General features: G+C 41.3%; 1 protein-coding gene across 1 annotated transcript in view; it reads left to right on the top strand.

Moving 5' to 3' along the window:
- LOC124278550 overlaps positions 1–23,870 on the top strand; it is a 37,997-nt gene that overhangs the window by 13,201 nt on the left and 926 nt on the right. The gene's annotated exons all lie outside the window — the stretch shown is intronic.

The following is a 23,870-nucleotide window of genomic DNA, read 5'->3' as shown; positions in this document are numbered from 1 at the left end:
CCTCATGTATTGAGAAGACCGCGTTTATGAACTTCAGTATGTATAGGATGTAATAGTGAAGACTATAGTAGAGAAACACAGGGTGCGTGCAGAGAACTCGGATCGGAAGTCTTCTGGATGCCTGTGGCTGTGTTGATGAAACATTATGAGGAAATTGTCTTATTGTTCATTTCATTTGTTTGCCATTTTACTGAAGACGCTTCATTCTAAAATGTCACGCTTACAAAAATGATATGACGTCATGTTTGTGTGTTCATCGAGAAACATATATCTTCAATTTACAGGACACATTAGTCAACAGCTCACGGAGCAAGCAGACATTGCATAGATTGTATAGTTTCTCCTTGGGTTGGTACATTTACATATTTTATCGGATTCACGTATAACATCGATAAACTATGATAAAATGTTAATACAATTTAGACAATGTGAGTTGAAACTAATAGCAAGAGGGAGCCGTCGAGGGGATTCAAAGATTCGATCGCACTGCGTGTATTATTCGTTTTGAAGACAAATGTCATACACAACCGTTTCCGACTGCTACGAAGATCTGGAAGATCTTACGTCACCGTGACTATTGGCCAGCATAATCTATAAACTCTGCAAGTTTGAATGTCTTAACATTTTTTTTTCCAAGAAGTCAAGTTTATAATTATGCTTTAATGTTGCCGAAGGGTACGCTGAAACATACAACTTGAGCGATAGGTAAGCTGTGATATACATTTAGGGATCGACGGGTGAAATATGTGACATTTGAAACATCGAAAGGATTATAAAAATGTTGAATGGATTTGTACGTTCATAATTATTACGTCGCGTCTGACATTTACGTGTTCGGGAATCTGTTTTTTTTCATAAACACTTGAAAACCCGGATATCCGTGCGGTCGTATATCTCTCATAAACACGTCACAATCCGGCAGGCATATATCGTCCCCGTAATGTTGCACTTTCCAGGAGATGAAGATGTGGATGTTTCAGTTGTCATGCAGCTAAGAGGGAAGATCCGTGGAGCGTTAAACTGATCATGTTCGCGATATCAAAGAGATCGGTTATATAAGACAGTTCCTATCTGTGGTGGTATGGATTACTATAATAGATGTAGGAGCGAGCGGCAACGCTGATAATCCCACGCCTTCTCCGGATAGCAGGATAGTCCCCCTCGATGGAACTACTGACGGAAGATAGTCCCCCTCGATGGAACTACTGACGGAAGATGCGGCGCATTCACACCCACCTTTCATCACAGGCGTATGATGTGTGATAAAGGCCATTTCTATCAATCCTTTTAATTTGGCCGCAAAACCATTCGGGTTCTTCCACTTCCTCTGAGAATTCCCCAACACACATAGCAGCAAGCTACCGTCGTTTCAGGTCGGCCACGTCGCATAGTCCCTGAGTGTGGTGTCATGACACTTTCCGTTCCAGCTTTAGGACTCGGTGAAAAACTAGGTGCCACGATTCGATGTTCAGAGTTGCTTCTCTCAATCGTGCCTGATAACATTGGCTTAGAATGTCTGTTCGTCCTGTTCTAGGTTTGTCAACACAATATCCGTACAGCATGGTTTGAGCAAACCGGTGAACGACAAGACCCGTTGTACTTCATGTTTCGACTCATGTGTAGCTAACCTATCGTGTTACGACATGAATACTGACTATTGCGGTGTTAAACTCAATTCACTCACTCTAACTGCGTTAGTTACCTGCTAGTATCTCACTGTATGTAGGTTTGTAAATCATTTAATACCTACAGATGGAAATACAAGCCACAAACCCTTTAAGAAATCTGAGTTAGCGCTAGAGTTTCTTGTACAGTTCCGACTGTATCTTGGCCATTTGTTGATGAATCACTGTCTAAGAGTGATAACAGCTTATCCTGTTCTTCCCGTGTACCCCGTCACATACAACAACGACATGACAGAACTGGGGAACAACTGCCACACAAGAACACACTTTGACGCAAATATGGACACACTCCAATTTAATGTGTGTCACGATGAGGGTCACGTTGTATTGGCGATATCTGGTGAGTTGACAATATGTGCCAAAACTATAGCACATTAAACCGTCACGGTGATCCTCCCTACATGCTGGAGTTTCTGTCTCACTCACTCATCTCACTGACTCACTGACTGACTCACTCACTCACTCGACACTGACTGTGTCACCGTGCTTCCCTCTGGGATTTCGCCGCTTGAAACGCAATTTGCCGATATAATATCCAGTGAAAATTGACTATAATAGCCAATGAGACAGGATTGTTCTTTGGATTGTATTGATTGGGATTAAATGACAGGAATATCCCATACAACCATGACACAGCAGCACAACGAGGGGCTGATTGATAGATTAGATACATAAGCCTTTCACAGGATAATTACACTAAGTATGACAGGAATGTTAGAAGCGGTATCTGGAGGTGTCTCCTTTAGTTCACGCTTCCAGTGTTAGTGGGGCAGTGTCCTGCAGTGCCCTGTAGTGTCCTGTAGTGTCCCGTAGTGTCCTGCAGTGTCCTATAGTGTCCTGTAGTGTTCTGCAGTGTCCCGTAGTGTCTTGCAGTGTCCCGTAGTGTCTTGCAGTGTCCTGTATTGTCCTACAGTGTCCTGTAGTGTTCTGCAGTGTCCCGTAGTTTTCTGTAGTGTCCCGTAGTGTCCTGTAGTGTTCTTTAGTGTCTCTCTTACTGTCGTCATGGTGGTACGTTTGTCGGGGCAGTAATGCTTCCATCACTTTCGTCATAAATTTACAATACAAATTCCGATAAAGCAAAGCTGTGTTAAACATCATGCAGTAATGTCAATACGACTTTGTCTTGGCTCTATATTGAGGGATCTCAAATTGAATCCATTTCATACTATTACTAAAGAGATTTGACGCTGAAACGAAACATTCCAGATTAGATCGATCATAAGTCATTGAGACTTCATTCATTAGTTACGGGGATGAGTGTGGTCGATGGCACACATTTGACAGCAAGAACCAGAGAGACACTGACGCGAGGTACTCCATAACGACATGAGGTACATCACAGCGAAACAGGCACATGGCGTTAACACAAAGAAATATAATTGTCACTTGTTTTACAAGAAGAGAGCTGTTTTAGTTTTACAGTTTAGTACCCTGTCGGAAAAAAATAAAGACATTACATGGAAGAGGAAATAGTGGACACAACTCATGACGAGGGGAAGATGACAAGCGTTAACCAGTACAAACTGAAAGCTTGCCTACTCGCTGAAGTTCGGCAACAAAACTAGGCTTTTTTCCTCAGTCGATCAGTATAGGTGGATGACGGCAAGATTTCATTACAGAGTCGCCCCACTGAGGCCAAACGTTTTAAATTGGTCTGAACAATTTACACTTGATAGATATTTGTTTCGGAGCGGATGTGAAAGTGATAGATGGCTCTGTGTCACAAGCTTGCGTTGAGCGGGTTAAAATCATTACTTCATTTCTTTACGGGTTTTGTTTCTGATATCACTTCGGTGCGTTGTATTTGTCGATTGTTTATGGAGTCACTTGGTTTCATTCTCTTTTATGTACTCAGGGAAAAGTGTTAATGGTAGAAAGTTGGGTGGGGTTCTGCAGCAAGAAGGGCACCTTGCACATACAGAGGGTTGAGGGGTTGGGCTTTTACAGAGGGGTGGTTTGCTCGGCAGTAATAACGGCAACTCGCTTTTACGATGTGGGGGAATTAAGAGTTGGGAGTGGCGTTCTCAACAACAGTAACCGCAACTCCTTTGGTACTACACACACTTTCTGTCAGAATAATCACAGCATGCCGTAAGCAGTCAAGTTTGGAAAAAAAACTAGCGGTTGATAACACGAACAAAAGTCAAAGTTTGTCCCCACGAAACGCATGCGTCCAGCCAACACATTATCAAAGACCGATCAATTCTTGAGGACATTTTGGAATCCTCAACCCAGATATTTCCAGGTGAACCACGGGAAGTGGAAAGAAGTCCACAATAGGCGGCGACTTGGGGGTTGCAGAATAGTGAACATGAAGATGCATCACGCGGTTGTTGCTTTTACTTTTTACAACAATGTGTGTATTGCATAGCCATGGCTGCAATATTCTATTGCAAAACTATATTTAACGTCAAACCGGAGTTAGCGATAATGCATCAAAAGTGTTGCTTTCTTTAGTTTTGTTTGATCAAATTTAGTTTCGAAGCAATTGTTCGTGTAATTTATATCCAAGCACTGATGGAATCGTCTCTCGGGTCGAAGGTAACTGTATTGGCCAAATACAGAATTATATTTTTTTCCGCGAGGCACCGACGCCAGTCATATGGGAAATGGATGGATCAATGCTCGCTTAAGATCTCGGAAAAAGTTTCAGTGAAGTAAATTAAGTAAAAACTACCGTAATATGCTAAACGTCACTTTTAATATAAAAAACATTGGCTCAGTGGTAATGTGCGAGATGTTCGTGAAAATGTCAGTTCATCGCTGACTCTGGGCAATGTCATTGAATTCGTACATTTTAACTGTCGGTGACCAGACAGTTATGCAGATGTCCTCAATATTGCAAGTTTATGTACGAGATCTTCACAGTGTGGCTAGTCCGGCCTGGGCATCTGTGATGGAGGGCCAGGTGTCTAGGTCTTGTCGGATGACAACCGATCTTAACCGAATGATAGAAGTGACAAGCTTTAATCTAAATATCACCCTCCATATTGAATTTACATGAACCCCATATATAACCTTCATACCTGGACAACTGACCAGGTCGCATATCCTGAATAGCATCGGCGTGGAAGCAAACATCCTGTTGACCGAGAAATAGGTTTCGGAGCATGGACAACAAAATTATTCTGTCCAGTCAAAAAGTGCTAGCTTCTCTGCACCCCAGCCCCACACTGGTCCCTTTCCTCACCCCCACATTCACCCCTGTGCCCAGGAGACAAGGCAGGATAAGGGCCTCTCTTTACGTTCTGGATTTGTCAAATTATTAACACATGCAAACATTTGCAAATTGTTTGAATATTCTTCAGATGTCATCAGATGGTAGACGGTCAGTTGCAATGTTTCTATGTACACAAGAAAATGAGCGAAATGGGAAAAGTTTCCAACTTCAAAAGACAAGTTTATCCAACGAGAGTTGTGTATCACATGCTTGCACTGGTTTTACTTCCGTTCATCATGGTAATCTGTATCAAAGATATCATCCTCAAATTTTAGATAATAGAAAAAGACAACCCGAAACCTTGTAAAATCTCCACCTTTGACTCATATTTGCTCTACTTCACATGAAGTCGTAAACAAGCATTAGTTGATTAAGCAACGTCTATTTCTCATTTCTGGAAATCTTCATAAAGTTTTGTAAATAGATCTTTCGCCTTATTATGCATACCTCATGGGCCAAAAAGGGAGCTTATCTTAACTCGTCCTTTAATGTACGGTCCCTAAAGCACTTTCCCCATCCTGTCTGCTTATTATTGTATCCGTGGGGTTTTGTTCCACTGATTTCACCTGATGGAATAACGTACTTGGGTGTTCTCTTATCCCCCTGTTACTAGTCCTACAAGTGTTGATGCTCCTCTGTAATCGACCCTGTTCTGTTATATTAACTTGAAACAATTTGCTGCGACTTAACCATACAGGGATTCCAGAGAGTCATAATGGCCTTCATAAAGCATTTCACGCTTGTTGCGTTAGGCTGCCGAGTCTCTTGCCATGCGTTCAGATAGAGGCAATTATGACATAATAACATTCACGCCACAGCATTACCGATTCCACTAAACTGCCGCTTATACGTCAGTGCCGATGTAGGAGAGAGTATTTCCCCAAGTAGGGCCGGGTTCCTAGAGAGAGACACATTACACTCCTCTCCTTCTCTCCCATTTGGTCATCTAGTTGACAGACAGTTGTCACGGAGAGCAATAACGGGCTGCCCCCCACTGAGGAAACGGCTCAAGAGAATCTGATGGTACGATCTGATCTGTCCTCATCCTGCTCAAACACCCTACAGCTAACGCTGGTACTTCTACAACTTCTAATGATAATATTTCGATTTTGATTTAATCCTAGAAACCCATGTCGCTCTCATAGCAAGAGAACCTTTAACAAGCCAGATACATTACATCTTGAATTGGCAAGTATTCAATCAAACGCAGGGCTTTCGTCGCGAAGTATGCACGCTGCCGGACCAGATAACCGTTGGCAGTGAGTCTTGGAATATGTACGTGAATATATCACAGATTCTGTAAATTTGCATGCCATGGAATTATACCTGACATAAAACCTGTGCATAAAAGTATATAATATATTCTGTATTTTTACACTGAATAAATTAAAACAATATATTCTGTGTACGACTGGAATGATACTTTACATTGGGCACTAATCATTCACGTGTACGCGGATGAAATTATTTTTAAAATGTCCTATACAGTACATGTACATGCATTGAATTATAATATACAACTCTATACATATACGTGTTTAGTCTGTGAGGGTGAATGTGCCCGTGTGTGTGTGTGTGTGCGTGCGCGCGTGCGTGTGCGTGTGCGTGTGTGCATGCATGAGTGTAGGGTATCCGTATTTCTAGTCGAGTTATTTTATTCAGACTAACATCAGATGACAACTCCCACATTTAACGGCGTAGGCATATCAGCGATAGATGGAAACCGATCTCCCGTTTTGTAATTTACAATAATAAATAAATACAATGAAATCACCATAATTCTCCTTACTGGTATATTAGTCAAGATCCAAAAACAGCAGTGACATTACGATCTGAATGAAACGCCATTGCGTTTTGTTCATATTCATCTGTGAAAGTAAACTTGTCAGGTCTAAAGGGAGGCATCACGAAAAGCGTGACGCCGGTTGACACCAACACTCCCCGGCCCACAGCTGGACGTGTATTGCCCGCCGATTACAAGGCTGCTATTGTGCATCTGCATATCAGCAGAGCATTAATTGGAGAGAATGCATGTAACGCCTGGGATATCGATATTATATATCGACCCTCAACAACTTCAATCTCCCTGTTGTTCAAACTCAATGACTTATTCCCTGTAATGTTCGTCGCGGTTTGTCTTAATTAATTGCGAGATCCAAGTACAATGTTGTCCGTCAGAAACAACTTTATTAACTAGCGGAATTGCCACTGTATTCTTACGTGGGCTGTGGTTGTAGCCTTTGTTTGAACACTTGCTGCATATTTTGCCAGGATTGATATGGACCCAGCCCGTCACAAAGGGAGCAAAGATTAAAATATTGTAGCGTACTTGTCGCCACACAATATGCAGTGAAACTGATCAATAAGATTAAGGTATGAGAGTAAATGAAAGGCAATAGTGGAGACAGTGATATGAATTGCCTTCCCTTCATTAGCCGGGAGTAGCAGTGGGACTTTCATCTGTGGAATGAGAGACGCCAGTTGACGTTAAATGTGTCCAACTGTCAGGCGAATACCGCCGCCAACAGCATGCGACACGTTGGCCATCGCTCTTGGTAATACCGCCCATGTACCCTCAAATAAAAGACTTTGCACTGAAAGATCTGCTGTGGTATACGACACGTATACGCCGTCTTCTACCGACCCACCTATCTGCTTATCTACCTTCTACTCATTAGTATTGCCTGTTCTGTCAGATACATAACGTTTACCACTAAGATATACTTAGATAAGAAAAGCAAGATTTATGGATGTCAAATATCTTGGTGTTATTCACAATAAAGAAGTTGACATCCATAAATCTTGCTTTTCTTTTATATTCCACTTCTAAATGCCTTTTAAGGATATACTTAGATACATGTTACTTCCGGTAGAAAATTGTGCACTGATATGTAAAGCCGTCATATATTCAGACATAAAACATATCCTATAAAGACATATCCTATAAGACGTGTAGCATGTTTAGTCCAAACTCAACACATTTCTATTGTGGATCACGGCCCAGTAAGGTAAACCCATGGTAAACTGTGGAGATACGACTATGGAGTCGACATTCCTCTCGGATGTATAACGTATACTGAGATACATCAAATACGTTATGCAATTGCGTAACATATTCTGCACAGGTGCGTCATGTACCTTTACCGATGTATATAACGTACAGTAAAGTTCTCACGTAATAGGACATTCTCGTTGGACGAGAAGCCGGTCACGTGGTAGGGAAGCTACCGTTAATCAACGTGTGGAGGGCACAGTTGACGTTTTTCACGAGACGTTTATCCAGCACTGACTTAAACACTGATGTGATGGACTGCTTTAGCATTGCCAAGATCATCATAGGAGTGTCCTATGAACATTACCGTTGTCAATGATATGTAGACGCTGTAATGTTGTACATGGTAACATTGAAAGTGCCAGACGTTCTGAATGAATGTCCCCGATAAAGTGTCTTCGACTATAGGACATGTTATATGCTATGATCCTTCCCACATCAAAGTGCAGGCAACGATGAATCCTGTTCGCGCCGAGGCTGGCAGTCATCAACACTCTACTGTGACATCCAGTGTACTTCAGCGTTTACTTGACACCGACATATTTCATATAACTTTATAAATGATCGAGAAATACAGCAACGATGACATAGACATATGTATCGCAAAGCGTTTAGTAAAACACCTATAATTTAAGTATATTTCTCCCGTCAAGTTGATCATATTTCCCGTCAAGTTGATGCATATGTATCGCATAGCGTTTAGTAAATAACCTATAATTTTAATATATTTCCCCCGTCAAGTTGATCGGACCGACCATTTTAGCTTCTTGAAATACATGTATGACGGCGCACTTTCACTTGGATAAACCTTGTTCGGTATAATAACACACACTGTCTATCTAATGATTATATTCTTTAAATGTAACGAAACTACAAAGGCGGTTTCGGGGGGCATTATGAGTACCCATACATGCATATCAGCGCCCGTGGTGAGGAACTATTTTTTCTGGGATGCAGCTGGTTGTTATGTGGTTGTGTCGAGTCACATGGCCTCACACAAACATGGTGAAATGATGCACGATTTATACGAGCTACCATATGTGAGTCTTTTATTCTACTCAGATGTGTTCTACTCTGACATGTAGCGTGTTTTACTGACATGAGTAAACTGTTTTTCTCAGATATGTAACGTGAGTGAGTGAGTTAGATGTCGCCTTGAAAGAGGAGTAGAGCTCGGACATAATCTGGATGAACCGGGATTCGAACTCACGATCATATGTTCCTGGCTTGCCCAAAGGAACTGCGAGTGGCGGAGCGTTATGCTACTGGGCTACCCGTGCCTCCAGATGCGAAACATGTTCTACTCAAGTGTACAACACGATGTTCTATTAAAACGTCTGTTATGTTCAACTCAAGATGCATACAGTATTCTACTCAAATGGGAAACATGTTTAACTCAGATTTGCTGACGTTTACTACTCAGATGTGATCGTGTTCTAAGAAGATGTTTATCGTGTCCAACTCTCGATGTATAAAACGTTTTCAAGTCAGATATTTAACGTGTTATAAGAAGATGTTTATCGTGTCCAACTCGATGTATAAAGCGTTTTCAAGTCAGATGTGTAACGTGTTCTAAGAAGATGTTTATCGTGTCCAGCTCTCGATGTATAAAGCGTTTTCAAGTCAGATGTGATCGTGTTCTAAGAAGATGTTTATCGTGTCCAGCTCTCGATGTATAAAGCGTTTTCAAGTCAGATGTGATCGTGTTCTAAGAAGATGTTTATCGTGTCCAACTCTCGATGTATAAAACGTGTGTTATCGTGTCCAACTCTGTATAAAGCGTTTTCAAGTCAGATGTTAATCGTGTCCAACTCCAACTCTCGATGTATAAAGCGTTTTCAAGTCAGATGTGTAACGTGTTCTAAGAAGATGTTTATCGTGTCCAATCGTGTCCAACTCTCGATGTATAAAGCGTTTTCAAGTCAGATGTGATCGTGTTCTAAGAAGATGTTTATCGTGTCCAGCTCTCGATGTATAAAGCGTTTTCAAGTCAGATGTGATCGTGTTCTAAGAAGATGTTTATCGTGTCCAGCTCTCGATGTATAAAGCGTTTTCAAGTCAGATGTGATCGTGTTCTAAGAAGATGTTTATCGTGTCCAACTCTCGATGTATAAAGCGTTTTCAAGTCAGATGTGATCGTGTTATAACGTGTTATAAGAAGATGTTTATCGTGTCCAGCTCTCGATGTATAAAGCGTTTTCAAGTCAGATGTGATCGTGTTCTATGCAGTCGTATATGGTCTTCCACTAAGATGGGGTCTCTTCAGATGTAATATCGTGTTCTACCCAGATGCGATCGTGTTCTACTCAAATGCGATCGTGTTCTACTCAGGTGTATAACATCATCGACTCAGAAGTGTATTGTCTTCTACTGATCAGAAGTGCACCGTCTTCTAGTCAGAAGTGTACCGTCTTCTAGTCAGATGTGTACCGTCTTCTAGTCAGATGTGTACCGTCTTCTAGTCAGAAGTGTACCGTCTTCTAGTCAGATGTGTACCGTCTTCTAGTCAGATGTGTACCGTCTCCTACTCAGAAGTGTACCGTCTTCTAGTCAGATGTGTATCGTCTTCTACTCAGAAGTGTACCGTCTTCTAGTCAGAAGTGTATCGTGTTGTATAACATGTCTCGTCAGATGTATTCAATCTATTCAAGTAGATGCATGTATTACGCATTCTACATTGTGTTTTAGCGTAGTAATTCCTTATCACGTTTACCCGATACACGACTTCCATTGGTCTTGTGATAGCGAAACAAACGTTCATTTTTACACTTAGCACCATTGCTTGCGGTGTTAAACAACAAACTGTGGAGCACAATCCCTGCCCTTTGTCTTTGTCACGATGGTCAGTCTTTTGAAATAACTACACGTCTCCAGTAACGTATACCGAGGATACCCACTCAACATAAGGACACGCGTCCCCCAGGTGGTCTCCGAGACATATCATATTGTGCAAGAAGATACGATACAGTTGAAAAGGTTGTCAAACACTATTGCCAAGATCAGTTCCAAAACATGATATATGATAGTCGAGTACTATTCTTGTGGTTAAATATGAGTATGGTAAACAAAAGCAAGATTTATATCAGACAACTGGGTACAATTTAACAAAAAAGATACATACACATAGATAATTTAAAGTTGTGACATTGTTAAAGTGAAAATGTACCATCCGATTCGTTATCTAGACCATTTAGTAAAATGTTCAGTCAGTCTTTCGTTGGAACGACTTTAATACTGACTGACTGAGTTTGGTTTTACGCCGCTTTTAGCAATATTCCAGCAATATCACGGCGGGGGACACCAGAAATGGGCTTCACTCATTGTACCCATGTGAGGATTCGAAACTTCAATACGATATTTGTCATAAACAATTCATAACAAAAGTGATATTATTTGCAACATTGCACTGATATGCTGCCAAATTCTGCTTCACAAATAATGAAATCAATGAAACAATAAACGCGACTATTAAATGAAAACTGATATTGCTCACCGGGCCATAATTTCCTTGTCCGCGTGGCTAATGTACTTCATACGGATACTACAAGAATTTGATCGCTATACATTTTATGAAGCAAGTGAATTGTTTGTGTCATCTGTCTGATTAAAACAGACATTAGATACCACAGAAAGGAAATCGGTGACACTGAAAAAAGAGATTGGTGTCCTTTGTTATTTACCAGTGATACATTTCGATTGTAATGTAAATAGGTTACAATACGATCTCGTTCAACAGGCCCAATCCAGTTATGCAGGATGATGTGTATGCTCATTAATAAAGTTGTTATGATATGTCATGTGTAAATATGGCAGAAACAGCAATTATTTTGAAAACTGAGAATTACATTGTTAACTGAAACATGGCTGCTTGGACAAAGAAACTCGCTTCTCCTTGAGGGGCGGCTGCGTAGTCTAATGGATCAGAGAATCAACCCGAAGAGGGGAAAGTCGATGGTTCGATCCCCGGTAGCGTCACAGCAAACGACGTCATTAAAACATGGTCCTTGTTGTAACCGAGCATAACGCTCATACGTAAGGGTATGATGAATGAATGTTTGTTGCTATGCGAGTATGCAAATTATTAACGAACTGCCGTCTGTAACTCATACGTCCTTGTTTGCTTAACAATTACAAACATCGGTCAGTTTGCTTTTGTGGAAATCCATTACCATTTTGGAAAAGAGAAAACCTGGATATCACTAAAGAAGTGAGAGATCAGTTTGAAATTAACATGGAGAAACGAGGGACAAGGTCAACGTGAGAATAACGCCAGGGGAACGCTTAACACACGCTGGTTTAAACAAGGATCATTACGTAATGTTTCTGTTCATATTTCGGATATTTCCAGACCTGAAAGCCGGGCATGACTTTGATGGAAATGTTGTAGGAATGTTACACGGATCATTCAGGTCCGCCTTGTGATCTGTTCGTGCAGTCGTGTCATTCACGACCGGAAATGATTCAAACCTGAAAAAGAGGGCACGGGCTCAGCAACCAAACAGTCAACAGCTTGCAGCACTTTCTGACTCTTTTCTCAACAGGAATTTTATATTCAGTCCAACTGGACAAGAGCATGTGCACTTGTAAGACCACGGTTTATCAGGTGGTATACATTTTCATTAATAATTTCTGATCGAATTTGTAATGTCTGTATAAGATTTAATATCAAGTTAAGAGGATTGGAATGCAGTCTTGCATCATTTTCGTAAGTGTGTGAAATGATAGTTTCGGTTCAGCAAAGCCTGGATCCAGAGTGATCCACCAAATCAGACGAAATGTTAATCGACACACGACTTACGGGTCCATAATATCACTACCTGTCTCTTAAAATACATAATCAGCTGCACTGATTTACAACATCTTTAACTCTGACGTGGAGGTGGTTAAATCTCTGCACTATTGGTTACCTACCTGATGTTACTCCCACAAGATCTGGGACCGCGGAATATGGCATTAACTTTTACCTATGAAGGATGTTGTATGAAGGAACTGATGTGAAGCTGGTAATATGAAAAATGAGATTAAAAACAATATTGTCTGAAGGTTGTTAATGTGAAAGATGTTTGTGAATGTTGTGATGTGAAGGATGTGATATGAAGGTTGAGAAGTGAATGGTTTGCTGTGAGGTGTAATATGGAGGATTACACGTGAACGTTGTGATGTGAAGGTTGATATGTGAATGGTCTGATGTGAAGGTTGATATGTGAATGGTGTGATGTGAAGGATGACATGTGAATGTTGTGATGTGAAGGATGACACGTGAACGTTGTGATGTGAAGGTTGATATATGAATGTTGTGATGTGAAGGATGTATTGTGAATGTTGTTATGTGAAGGATGACATGTGAACGTTGTGATGTGAAGGATGAATTGTGAATGTTGTTATGTGAAGGATGACATGTGAACGTTGTGATGTGAAGGATGACATGTGAGCGTTGTGATGAAAAGGATGATATGTGAATGTTGTGATGTGAATGCTGATATGTGAATGTTGTGATGTGAAGGATGTATTGTGAATGTTGTGATGTGAAGGATGACATGTGAATGTTGTGATGTGAAGGATGTATTGTGAATGTTGTGATGTGAAGGATGTATTGTGAATGTTGTGATGTGAAGGATGTATTGTGAATGTTGGGATATAGAGGTTGTGATATGAATGCTCTGATATGAATGCTGTGATGTGAATGTTGTGATATGAATGCTGTGATGTGAATGTTGTGATATGAATGCTGTGATGTGAATGTTGTGATATGAATGCTGTGATGTGAATGTTGTGATATGAATGCTGTGATGTGAATGTTGTGATATGAATGCTGTGATGTGAATGTTGTGATATGATTGCAGTGATGTGAAGTACAATGTGTTCAATGACGTCAGTATCAACCAGTGATGATGTTGAGCGCTGCAGATGTAAAGATCGTGCACGTTCAGTATACAGAGGAATTAAACAATACGTGCTTGAATGATATTAACGATTTCAGTACAACAGTGCAATAAAACAAAGTTTGCTTTCATGAAGAAAATTTTTATTAGCTTGTGATTAATGATTCATGTGGTTTAGTGGCTTATTGATAATGTGTGCTAATTAGTCCTATACCAGCAGATGGCGCTTCTGGATGTGACATCAAAGGGGCCGTCACATAAATGTATATGATTTACATGTCAATATATAACGTAGCTCTCGCAAGATAGCTCTCATAAAACTCACCTGCCTCATATAACTGAGAATATAATTAGAATGCATTGCATGTTTTTAGTCCTATCATTGTTTGACTCGGCGTTGGATACCGGACTCTAAACCTACGACAAAGGACATAACTTGTTAGGTGTTGTACCTGTGGCTGGGTAGTATACGACTATAAGCCCCGTTTTTGTCCCTCGGGGTGCTGGCCGCGTGAAAGTGGGTAGTATACACCCGGACAGTAGGGTATCATGTAGATGCCTGTGGATGGGTTGTATCTAACACAACCACGGCAGGTGCCTACAGCCGTGTACCCGTAGCAACAAGTGACAATGGGGCATAGAGATATACTTTCATATCTCAAAAAAACAATCTAATTTATCTCGCATGATAATGTGCTTTTTGTCGGCTTGGAAGGGTTTATGGAGATAGTGTTGGTTGAGTTATTTTGTAGCTAAAGGGAGCGTCAAGTCCGGGAGTGGGAATTGGAAATGTTCTTCCTCATGTATATTGCCTGATGGAGACATATATATGGTAATATGAACAGTCACTCTACGTCTCCTGGCAACAGGTACACTGAACATCTTGTCTCCAGCACTTGTTTACCGCTAATCAGATCTACCTCTAAGCAGAACTCCTATATATTTGTGTCATTACGGCATAGATGAGACAAGTGTCATTCTACCATTTGGGAGTTATTACGAAGTCCCTGTTACTAGGTATATACGTAGGTTCTAGTTCAGATGCGGGACCTTTAACTCGTTACAAAGCATACCGTCTGTCTCTGTATTGTTTCCATATTACACAGTGTGATGTAACAAACTGATGGAGAAATTCGTGTTTATGTGGTATCCGTGTGAGTGTTGTTAAGTAATTATGTTGAGCATTCACGACAAAACGATATATACCTGTGGTGTCCCAGCAGGGACATTGTCGCGTTATTGCCTTTACTAAGACATACAGAATGTGTAAAAATTAACATTTTGTCTAATTTTTGCAACTCTTACAAATGGGCGGCCAGGCGTCAACGCGGCAATATCCCTTCTGGATTTCCAAAGATATATTTAGAATAGTTGGACTAATCACCGACTACAGTTGTAATTATGACGTCAGGTAAACAAGTGCATCTTCAAGAACCTCAGTGACGTCACATCTCACATCGACCCCACCCTTCCTCCGACACGGCCAGGTTAACACTACATACTCGAGAACCAATTACAGCGGCAGTAGATATGGCAGATGGGGACATTCGCACACATAGCAACTACAAAACCACCTTTTTATTGTTTGCTCAATAATTCAGATATGGTTGAGCCATTATATGAAATATTAAATGATGTTTCAAATAAGAGGACTCTGCTACGTGATGCATAACGGTTCTTTATTAAGCTGCGATGATCTTTACTGAGTCTGGTAGACCGTGGAATATTGTCTGCCTCGTTGGCAACAACGAGTGGGTGCCACGCCTCGGCTGCGTCAGCAGTGGAAGACACAGCTTGTAAGAGGCGTCGGCGACACGTTATTTCCTTCATCAGAGGCGGCTTACGCCCCGTCACTCTGGCATTCTGATAGCAACTTCCACTACGGCGGTGATATTTATCGTTGATAAACCTACCTAACGATACGTTCATGCATATAATCACATCACATCATTCCGGCAGAGAACCAACTCCATCGCGAGAAAATAGTAGCATAAAATGTGAAATATTCTGGATAATGATTTTCATATAGATGTCGAACTACGGGGGTATTAGGAATAGTGTCTCGGTGTGTCTGGTTATTAGGAATTATTTCCAGAGAATTTGGCACATGAATGTAGCGAAGTAGAGGATGCTGACACGTTGCTGCAAAACATGATTGTTGATGAGGGAGAACCTACTGCACTGCGCATTTCAAACCTCCACGTACACAATACATGAACCTGTGGATCTTGACCAAACATGTGGGGTTTCTTTTTTTTCAGTCGGTTTTATTCCTTTATCATATTTCCCTTTTTGTTATTTTAATTTATTTCTATATTTTGTTCGTTCGTTCGTTCCTTTCCTCGTTCCTTTGTTCGTTCGGCCATTTATTATATCCAGTGGATGACCACGGGTCTCTTCAAATCATTTGTATGTTGGATACAAAATGGCTAACGATTATCTGATGCTTTTATCAATCGTGTAGCTCAGCGTTAATGGTAACTATTGAAGTTTAAATTGTAATTAATCGACAAGTTCGACTTATGGATCGTGTGATTATGGATCGTTAGGACTGCAACGACCCGTCCTCCAGCCAAGGTCATCGTCCCATACGTATAACAAACATAACTACCAGCTTAGATTGTTATAGTTATAGGAACTAGACATAACTACCACTGTAGTTTATAATTTGTATGGGGCGGTGGGGTAGCCTAATGGTTAAAGCGTTGGCTCGTCACGCCGAAGACCCGGGTTCGAATCCCCACATTGGCACAAAGTGTGAAGCCCATTTCTGGTGTCCCCCGCCGTGATGTTGCTGGAATATTGCTAAAAGCGGTGTAAAACTAAACTCAGTCAGTCAGTCAGTATAATTTGTATATGTCTCCCCTTAGTACAGCTGCAAATTCACAACTCTCTGTGCTGTGAACGCCTTAGCAACATGCAGATTCTGATAGTCGATTTCTGATTGTATCATGTAATCATCCTAAAAGTAATCATATATAATGTTATCATGTATAATGTAACTTCTTTGAGTGGCATTCATTCAGAAGTTGGTACGGGTGATGAACAGCGGGGAGAGTTTATGGATATACAACTTCTTGATAACGGTGTGTATCTACACTGAAACGTCGCTTACATAATAGAGACGTTGTATATCCATTGAACATCAACGTTGTTCATGTATAATGTAATCAAGTATAATGTAATCATGTAGGATCAAACATCAGTATTGCAGCCACACTCTGTCTGTAGTGGTCTTTTTGCCGTGACAGTTTTGCCTTTACGAGTTACCTCAACTTGACGAGTTTGCCTTGGAAATTTATCTGTCGTTTTCCTTTGACATTTTTCCTTAATGTGGGCTTTGTAGTTAAATTCTACTGAGACACTGTGACAAAAACAGACGTAAGGCATGGCGTGACCTTCATCTCGAACGTCAGTCAGTTCAGCTTCACTAACCAGTTTTATCACTAATGTGTAATGTCTAGCTTGTGATTCTCGTTATGTCTGAAGGTCGGGGTGTCACATTGTCTGAAGGTGCTCGCAGTATCGCTAATGTTCTACGTCTGTTATTATGAGACATTAAAAACATGACAAACAGAAGTAGATGATTAGTTTGTGAGAAGAACTTTTAACATTCCGGAGTTTCACTTGACTTGAGTTTTGAAGCCCTCGAATATAGTACACCAGTCCTGTATCTGTGCGTTGAACGGGGGGGTGTTTGTTCGGTAGGAAGGCGGGGGTGGAGCTTGGGGTGGGGGTGGTAGTGTAGTTCGGGAATACACATCCTAAACTCACTGTAGATTTAAAGAATACATCACCGCATTTACGTGTAAGACAAATTTCACTAATAGCTAATGGTAACTAATTTTGCAATTAAACATATCATATAGAACATGGCAAAGCGTTTCCCTCTTGTGTTGCTTGTTTGATAATATGACTGTTGGTTTCTTTCATTTGTTTCATGTGATGTTTCGTAGATCACGTGACAGAGTTTATGATATGGAAACCCTACTGCGTAAAACCCAAATGTTGTATAAAGGTTTGTGTATGTCTTTCATGAGAAACCGTTGATCTGTGTTCTTCAACTAATCTTCACAAAGTGAAAATGACAACTTCATTGCATTCAAAAGAAATTTGCATTCAGTTACACCACGGCCAATTGTGTGAAACGGTATGATGCTGATAAATCTAGAATCAGAATACAGGATGTGCAGATCCGTGCACGGGGAAGGGACGCAACTCTACACAGCACATTGCGGCAACTACTGGGTCACTTATGTATAGGGTTGTAATATACAGCGGATATTCGTTGATTCAAAGGAACTGTATACATACCCACTATTTTACTCGAATTGGCTAGGTGTGTGTTTGATTGTTCGTTTTTAAGCCTACCCTCAGGTAACTATTTCAGCAATATGACTCGCGTCGATCTGTTGCTAGAATGGGGCTACAAGCGGCATAAAACCATATTCATTCACCCACTTATGTATGCACACTGTTGCGTTAAAAGGTCCATAAAGTTAACTACAGTTCTAACCAAGATACGGTTGTATCGCTCTTAGGATTGAAACACTTTGTCATAGGCCCCCTGGAAGTTGTTATAATTAAATCTCCACTTTACATTGCCCGACATCTTGACGAGTGGGATACACTTATCGAGTAATGAAATGAAGTACGGTTTCATAAATCAATTAAATACGTTTCCTCTGTCACTGGTTTACATATATGAAGTATTAATCGACACAGTGACAGGACTTGGCTCTCGGCTGTGCTCATTCAAGGTGCGTATAGCTGTAAGGTGTTGGGTGTTCGATCCCGACATGGTGATGAAGACAACATTGCTGCTCAGTTGCAGAGTTAAACAGATATTTGAGATATGATATCATTAAATTGAACACATGTCTTGCTAAAGTGGCATCTGAAGTGTGGGCTATGGGCGTGGCTTGGAGGGTCAGTATTGACAACTCCCCGGACGAGAGTGACATTTACTGAAATTAACACGCCCTCCCATAGGCCTGAGTAAATTCATATATGACAGAAAAGTTGATGATGCTGGAGTCGGGGGAGGGAATGTCGAGGCTGAGTATTTGCCGCTCCTGTCAATTCAATATTTAACCACAAGCATTTCTGATACTTAGATATATTCAATATATGGATAAGAGAAAATGCTGTTTCGTGGTGTAATGAGGAACGTATACGGTCTACCCTCTCCAGAGCTTTTTAAATGTAGATTAGTGTCAGATACACTATTGACTGCGGAACAGTATTCAGTATTTGATTTGTATCCCCGAAAGTTTGTATGATTGTACGCGTGTAAAACTTTACTGGAATTATCGTCACGTCTGGGAGGCAAGATCGTTGCTGCGTAAAGATAACCTTTTCTCGGAGGAGACTCTCTTAATGTCAAGTATATACATTCTTGCGATTAACGTCAAGGTACATTCACGAATATTCGAACATTATTTCATAATTGATCCTGTACGCCGGGAGTGTTTCATTTCGCAAAACAGATCACAGTGTGTGTAAGAAATTGTTTTACCTTCGAACAGATATATGATTACCGTTCTGTTTCGTTTTGTTAAAATTGCAAGAAAAACCTCTCTCAGCTGAAGATGCGATTTAAGACATATACTTTCTTTACGGCTTTTGTGTTGGCTTTTACGGCAGGGTTAAACGTGAAAGCTCCTTGTGCCGTGATCTCCTGTGTCACTGCTAATGCGGCACGGATCGATCACTCTCGCTGCCTCAGTGAAATATCCACAGTCTTGTACCTATTACCCGCGCCTGCTTACCGCTTCTCAGTGGCGGGCTGAACAAGTAAATCTGTCACTTCGACAAATCATTGTCTGAAAGGTCGGTAGCAGATGCTGCAACAGAGGCTGGCGTTAATATGGTGCGCTATAATCCTGCTTTAAGGGGCCTGTAGTACTGGTGGGGCATGTGTGTTAGTGCGTGGAGCGGACGTGTAGCGCTTAGCAGCAAAGAAGCTTCGGTGTGATAGGTCAACGAATGGGTTTAATCTGTGAAATGTCCTTAACAAGCCGGCAACCTCAACTGGACTTAATTACCTCTGAGCAGCATCCAACATTGTCAGAAGAAATGATCATCCAGACATCAAGGAAGCGCATTTCTATATTTATGTGCAGGTGTCGTGTGTGTTCTGTATTGTACAGGTGTCGTGTGTGTACTGTATTGTACAGGTGTCGTGTGTGTACTGTATTGTACAGGTGTCGTGTGTGTACTGTATTGTACAGGTGTCGTGTGTGTGTACTGTATTGTACAGGTGTCGTGTGTGTACTGTATTGTACAGGTGTCGTGTGTGTACTGTATTGTACAGGTGTCGTGTGTGTACTGTATTGTACAGGTGTCGTGTGTGTACTGTATTGTACAGGTGTCGTGTGTGTGTACTGTATTGTACAGGTGTCGTGTGTGTACTGTATTGTACAGGTGTCTACGGGAGAGTGCGTGTGTCTGGTAGAGGTTGTGTGTCGGTAGTGTGAGAGTGCGTCTCTTAGTGTGTGTCTACTAAATTAGAGCCTTCTCCTGTGGAGTACATTTGTCATCTGGTGTCTGTGTGTCTTCAGTGGTGTGCGTGTGTTTAATAGAGGTCGTATGTGTTGACTAGGGCGTGCGTTGCCTACGACAGCGCAGTAAGTGTGTCTGCTGTAAATATGTTGTGTGTGTCATGAGGTGGGTAGGTTTACTGGAGACTGATATCTTATCCCAGGCTACATGTGTGTTTACTGTTTGGTTCGTGTATCAACTGTTGGGTTAGTGTATCATGCAACTATTGGTTTCGTGTATCAACTATTGGATTCGTGTATCAACTATTGGATTCGTGTATCAACTATTGGGTTCGTGTATCAACTAATGGGTGCGTGTTTGGCTAAAGAAGCGCGTGTCACCTAAAGGGTGTGTGTGCCTTCATGTGGTGGTGTGTGTGTCTTCATATGGTGGTGTGTGTGTCTTCATAATTATGGTGGTGTGTGTGTCTTCATATGGTGGTGTGTGTCTACATATGGTGGTGTGTGTGTCTACCTTATGGTGGTGTGTGTGTCTACCTTATGGTGGTGGTGTGTGTGTGTACCATATGGTGGTGTGTGTTTCTACCTTATAGTGGTGTGTGAATCTACCTTATGGTGTGTCTGTGTGTCTTCAAATAGTGGTGTGTGTGTCTACCTCATGGTAGTGTGTGTATCTTCATATGGTGGTGTGTGTGTCTAACTTATGGTGGTGTGTGTGTCTACCATATAGTGGTGTGTGTCTTCATATGGTGGTGTGTGTGTCTACCATATGGTGGTGTGTGTGTGTCTTCATATGGTGGTGTGTGTGTCTACCATGTGGCGGCGTGTGTCTTCATATGGTGGTGTGTGTTTATACCTTATGGTGGTGTGTGTGTCTTCATATGGTGGTGTGTGTGTCTTCATATGGTGGTGTGTGTGTCTTCATATGGTGGTGTGTGTGTGTCTTCATATGGTGGTGCGTGTGTCTACCTTATGGTTGTGTGTGTCTTCATATGGTTGTGTGCGTGTTTTCAAGTGGTGGTGTGTGTGTGTCTTCATATGGTGGTGCGTGTGTCTACCTTATGGTTATGTGTGTCTTCATATGGCGGTGTGTGTGTCTTCATATGGTGGTGTGTGTCTCCATATGGTGGTATGTGTTTCTTCATTATTATGGTGGTGTGTGTCCTCATATGGTGGCGTGTATGTCTTCATATGGTGGTGTGTGGATCTTCATATGGTGATGTGTGTCTTCATATGGTGGTGTGTGTGTCTTCCTATGGTGGTGTGTGTATCTTCATATGGTGGTGTGTGTGTCTTCCTATGGTGGTGTGTGTGTCTACCTTATGGTGATGAGTGTGTGTTTACCACATGCTGGTGTGTGTGTCTTGATATGGTGGTGTGTGTGACTACCTGATGGTCTTGTGTGTCTTCATAGGTGGTGTGTGCTTCTTCATGTGGTGGTGTGTGTGTTTTAATATGGTGGTGTGTGTGTTTTCATATGGTCATGTGTGTGTCTTCATGTGCTGGTGTGTGTGTCTTCATATGGTGGTGTGGGTATCTTCATATGGTGGTGTGTGTGGATACCTTATGATGGTGTGTGTCTACCATATGGTGGTGTGTGTGTGTCTACCATATGGTGGTGTGTGTGTCTACGTTATGATGGTGTGTGTCTAGCATATGGTGGTGTGTGTGTCTATCATGTGTGTATACCATATAGTGATGTGTCAAGTAGAAGGTCACGTTGGGGTTAGGATGTGTCCACGGGAACCTATGCTTAAGCGCAAGAGGAAAGAAGAGACTTAACTGGGTGATATCCCACTGCCTTTGGCCTGTAAAACCCACCATACTCACAGCTCCTTTGAACGGTCGCAGCTCAATTGTGCGTTGCTTTACTCTGTTATCACATGCTTTTGTCAATAAGCAAAACTATTGACTTCAAGAAATATATTGTAATAAACCTTAATCCACAACTACCATTGCTTAAGGACATATTTATGTCGTTATAGGTCCATGTCTCACCCTTCTGGCGACTTGTGTCTGCATGCAATATACCCGCTTATCGACATGGCGATTCAATAAGGGCAAGCGAGGATTGCATTTTATATACTTTTGAAGAACATTCTAGTATTTTCTGTTCATCTGTATTCCCAGAGATACAGACTAATATGGAAACTATGAATATCCCGCCAGATAAACTAATTATTAAATCCAATACACGTGTTCTACAGGATTAGGCACAGGCCTACACAATATTAGCTCTCGAGTAGAATTTCTTTTTTTCTGCCCGACTTAGTCCGCAATCGAGTCATCCCAATCTATTTGGTGAAGACTCCGCAGGAGAGCCAGTGATTAATGGCGGGCGTCATTTGATTGCCATAAGGGGGAAGTAATCAAACTAAGCCGTGCACAGATATAGTTTGAGCTTTTCCAATAGTAGTGACAATCTTATAACGGTAAATTGCGCAGTGCTTGTCTTGAGGCTATTAGGTTTATGGCTACAACTGCAGTGATATTCTGTAAGAAGTAAATGATTAGGTTTTGTCGTTATGACCAAACAGGTGTGAGAGCTCCTCACCGCGTCTGCACTTAGAAGCAGCAGGGACAGAGAGGAAACCAAGCACATACCAAAAAGGACGACATCCAAGAGAAGCTTCATTTTTCAGCTTAGGTATTTAATTTCGAACAGTAGCTGAAGACTCTGAAAATGTGAATATGTCGATGAGATGCAGCTGAAGTAATCTGTTCTACAAATACTAAATAGCATGTGTACACGATAAGGTGAACTGTGGTGCTCCTTGAAGATTAGTGCCTGTGTACTGTCACGTGCATGCATAGTGTTCTAGCTCTGAAACATGACTGGTTTATAGTTTCCACATTTCAAAGATAAAAATATATGCACCATTTAGGCACAATATACCGACTCTGAGACGACTTGTCATTATTCAGCCCCCTTTACGTCACATGTAACAACAAGTACCATCCTTTAATGTGGTCTGGAATGACGGGGATCGAACCACCACCTTTCCGCTCTCCTGGCTGATCCTCTATCATTTTGATCAGGGAGGCCGTAACATCCATACAGATTAAAATACAAATTCCTAGGCAAGCAAATCTGACAATGTTTTCGCAGTGCGGAGATTGGTTTGAGGGTTTGCTTTTCCTTTGTATGCAGTACGTTTACTGCTCCATAAAAGCCCCAACAAAACACCACAGATGGTACATGAGCAAATAACAAAATGACACGTGAGTACATTTGCCTGATCGTTTTTCGGTGTTCCGCTGAAATATTGCTGGGTTATTGCTAACAGAGGCGAAAAACAATATTCACTCATTGTTGTGACACTGTCTAGACATATCAAACACATCTACATTAATGCACCGATAACAATCATTAAACCAACACTGTGATCTAAACCACTTGATAACAGCACGGCGAACTTTGTAAAAGAAAATGTCAGAAACTGATCACAGCGCCGAGAGTTTCTGGACAAATGTGTTTCCTGTATTAAGTTGTGACGTGTTACTGTAATCCCAAATACACTTTCTAAA

This window comes from Haliotis rubra, unplaced genomic scaffold (genome assembly GCF_003918875.1).
Source record: "Haliotis rubra isolate DU_JTF1 unplaced genomic scaffold, ASM391887v1 Scf24, whole genome shotgun sequence".
Lineage (NCBI taxonomy): Eukaryota > Metazoa > Mollusca > Gastropoda > Lepetellida > Haliotidae > Haliotis > Haliotis rubra.
The sequence above is the reverse complement of the archived record's forward strand: the minus strand, read 5'-3'. Positions and strand labels throughout refer to the sequence as shown.